Below are 3,597 nucleotides of genomic sequence, written 5' to 3' on the forward strand. Positions count from 1 at the left end.
GCCACCCCAGGGTGGGGGTGGGTATTTTAATGAAAACATTTCCTCCCAAACTTTTCCCTTAGACTCCCATTTACTCTCCTACAATATAATCATTTCTTGGTGTCTTTCTAAACATATTTTATGCATATCCAAAGAAACATATATGATATGTGTATTATACATACACTCCCCCTCCCATACCTGGTGTTTTTGCATTTAATTGTACATCTTGGAGATCAATTCATATTAACACATTAAGAACTCATTAACACATGAACTCATTCTTTTGACTGATGGTATAACATTGTATGGTTAATTGCATATACGGTTGGCCCTTCATATACATGGGGTTTGCATCTGTGGTTTCAACCAACTGAAGATTTAAAATATTTGGAGAAAAATTATGTAGTTGCTGATATGTTCTATGTAGTTAGGCCTACGATGGTTGTGTCTGTACTGACTGAACATGTACAGACATATTTCTTGTCACTACTCCCTAAACAATACAGTAAAACTATTTACATAGCATTATACTAGGATTATAAGTAATCTAGGGATAAGTTAATGTATATCGGAAGATATGTGTAGGTTATATGCACATACTGTGCCATTTTATATAAGGGACTTGAGTATCCTATATCCAAGGGGGTCTGGAACCAATCACCCACAGATTTGAGGGATAACTAGACCATATTTATTGGTTTGTTTTGTTTAGTGAGGTCTCCCCCCATATGAGTCTTTAAAAGGTATGAACTTAAAAAAACACTATAACCATAGTATAATACTATTATCACACTAAAGCAATTCACAGTAATTTAATATTGCCACATATCCAAACGATGTTTAAATTTTATCAATTTTTTAAAAACGTTTCACCATTTGAATCAGTATCAAAGTAAGGTCAATGCATTCCAGTTGTTTGATATGTCATTTACGCCTCTTTTAATCTATAGGTTTCCCCTCTTTTTTTCTCTTTTTAAAGAACCTGTAGTTTCCCACGGTCAGAATCTTGCTGATTGCATCGCTGTTTAACATTCTCCTGTCATATTTTCTATACATTAGCCGTAGACTCTAGGAGCTTGATTTAGATGTGTGTGTGTGTGTGTGTGTGTGTGTGTGTGTGTGTGTTCGTGTGTTCTTTTATGATGGGGCACACCATGTCTGGCTATCTTTTTGTGTGTGTGTCAAAGTTTCTTTTTTAATGGAGAAGTGGTAACTAATTTTGAAACAAAATGTCGTCTCTCTCAGGAAGAGGCTGTGGTTCAGATGACTTTGTGACAGCTGTAAGGTGGGGTATTCATCTTGTAAGAGACATGGCCCTACCAGAATCATTCAGGCAAAGCAACAAATTCCTTATCATTTTTCCCCGTCAACGATCGTGTTTTCCTTTTTCCTAAACGGTTTTAATTGCCACACACTCCGCATTTTTGGCTGAGACGTTATTTCCAGGAGGCAGCCAACATCATGGCTCAGTGAATTATTTACTTCTCAAAATGAAAACTTGGGCTAGGGGCCACTTACTAATGACCAAGGATCCTCGTGCCTGAGCGCCAGCATTCCCGGAAGCGCTAAAGCGGAGCCTCATTGAACTTAAGACCTTTCCTGCCTTTTTCACCTTTTCCCGGGCTCGGGTGCGGGCACCGGGCCGGACAGGCCCGAGGGTGCCGGGACTCGCAGGAACTCGGCTGCCCAGCTGGTGGCCCGGTCACAGAACCCAGAGCCCCGCACACTGAGCGGCGCAACCCCACCACCGGGAGGGGTCCCCGGAGCGCCGCGCACCCCCGACCCGGGGCGGCGGGCCGGGTCACGCACCTCGCGGCTGGGGGCGGGGCCGGGGCGGGGCCTAGTGACTCCGCCCCCACTTCCGTCAGCGCCTCCCCTCAGTCTGCAGCCCGCTGACGAGGACCCGGCTGCCGCCGCTGCTGCCGCCTCGGAGGAGCCGGGCCGGGAGCGAGAGCCAGGAGCGGGTTTGCAAGTCGCCGCCGCTGCCGTCGCCGCCATGGGGAACCGCGTTTCGCGGGAAGACTTCGAGTGGGTCTACACCGACCAGCCCCACGCCGATCGGCGCCAGCAGATCCTGGGTGAGGTCCGGCTCCGTGCCCCGTTATGTGCGTGCGCGGCCTCCCGCCGCCGGGGCGCGCTCTCCCCGCGCGGGCCTCCCCCCCCTGCGCGCCCGTGGGAGCCCCGGGCCCGTTACGAGCCGGCTCTTCCCGCCGCCTCCCTGCTGACCCAGAAAGGCCGGCGAGGTCCCGGGCCTGCGCTCGGGTCTGGCGGGGGCTGGAGGGGTCCCCGCACGCCCGCCCCGCCGCGCGGCTCTGGCCCTTCCTCGGGGAGGCGCGGGCGTCCGGTTGGGGTGAGGGTTTGCGAAGAGCCTGATCCCCCCGCTAGGCCACTGTTGGGTGCATCCTGTCGCTTGGAGATCCCCGTGCTCCCTGGTGGGCGCTGTTCCCTCCTCCTCCCCGCTCTGTCCCTCAATGGGCCTCGGCGAAGCCAGACAGCGCGCGTGCGAGGCAGGGCGTGGTCCCGGAGCATCGGAGGCCTTCACGCCAGCCAGGCTCACGTTGGCAGATGCCCGCCCGCCATCGGGGCGAGAGCGGCCGCCGCCGTGGCCCGGGGTCCCCCGTGTGATCCCTGGCACCTCTCGGATGGGACTCGTCCCGGCGTGCTCACGCAGCTTGCCCCGTTGATCCTCCCAACAAGCCTGGGACTCAAGGAGGGCCGATTCATAGCCTGAATTTTTCATCCACCCCGGTTTTGTGGATGAAAAGGCTGAAGTATGTATGGAAGGTGTCTGCCAAGGAAGCCTTGCTGGTCCCCTGGCTGCTAATTTAGGGCCCTTGACACCCTGCTAACTAGGCCTCAGTCAACTCTCTAGAGGTGTAACGCGCTCAGCTATTTGGAGCTTCTATATTATTTAGAGAATTGGGTTATCGCTCCCAGGTTCCTCTTAATGATAAGTTAGGCATTGTGTTGTGTGTTTTACAAACATTACCCAATTTAATCGTCCCAACAACGAGGTCGATGTTATCGCTGTTTTAAAGATGAGCTAAGAGTTAATAAGAAAATGTTGGAGGGGCATTCAAGTCCGGATTAGATTACCTCCAAAGCGGATGCTTTTAAAAAACCCTGCTATTGCTTCAAAAATCAGAAAATTAATTGGTGGGCGGTTGAAGAGGAATTCTTTCTCATATATTTTCCCAGTTTTTCTTCTCAGCATCCATTTGCCCAGTGAAAACAAAAAGCAAGCCCCTGATTTTTGCTGGAGGGCTCTAAAGTCAGAAATTTCATGTTTTTATAAAAAGAAGTTAGTGGAGCCCATTGAAATGGATTTTTAAAAATTGAATCAGTCAATCGGGAGCTTGAATCTTTAGAGTTGCTATTAAGGGTAGCCTTTTAAGAGACTTTGGTTCTTGCATGCTTTCTTTCTATTTTTAATTAAAAGGTGTATTTTGCAATTTACTTACACATAAGAGATAGCATATTGTACCCGTGCCTAATCAACAAAATGCATAAGAATAATCAGGTGTCCACCTATAAACACCAATGCTGGATCTTAGCTGTAAAAAGGTGATCATTGGTGCTTATTTCAACACGGAGCTTCTCTCCCCCCCCCCCCCC

General features: G+C 49.6%; 2 protein-coding genes across 2 annotated transcripts in view; one reads left to right on the forward strand and one right to left on the reverse strand.

Annotated features, from left to right (window-relative positions):
- TP53BP2 (tumor protein p53 binding protein 2) overlaps positions 1–3,344 on the reverse strand; it is a 187,140-nt gene extending 183,796 nt beyond the window's left edge. The window contains exon 1 of the mRNA XM_019639597.1: positions 1,792–3,344. The gene's annotated coding sequence lies outside the window, so the exon portion shown is untranslated. The remainder of the gene's footprint in view (positions 1–1,791) is intronic.
- The window catches only part of DEGS1 (delta 4-desaturase, sphingolipid 1), a 17,742-nt gene that overhangs the window by 7,134 nt on the left and 7,011 nt on the right, over positions 1–3,597 (forward strand). The window lies entirely within an intron of this gene.

The sequence above is a fragment of the Hipposideros armiger genome, unplaced genomic scaffold, assembly GCF_001890085.2.
Source record: "Hipposideros armiger isolate ML-2016 unplaced genomic scaffold, ASM189008v1 scaffold_45, whole genome shotgun sequence".
Lineage (NCBI taxonomy): Eukaryota > Metazoa > Chordata > Mammalia > Chiroptera > Hipposideridae > Hipposideros > Hipposideros armiger.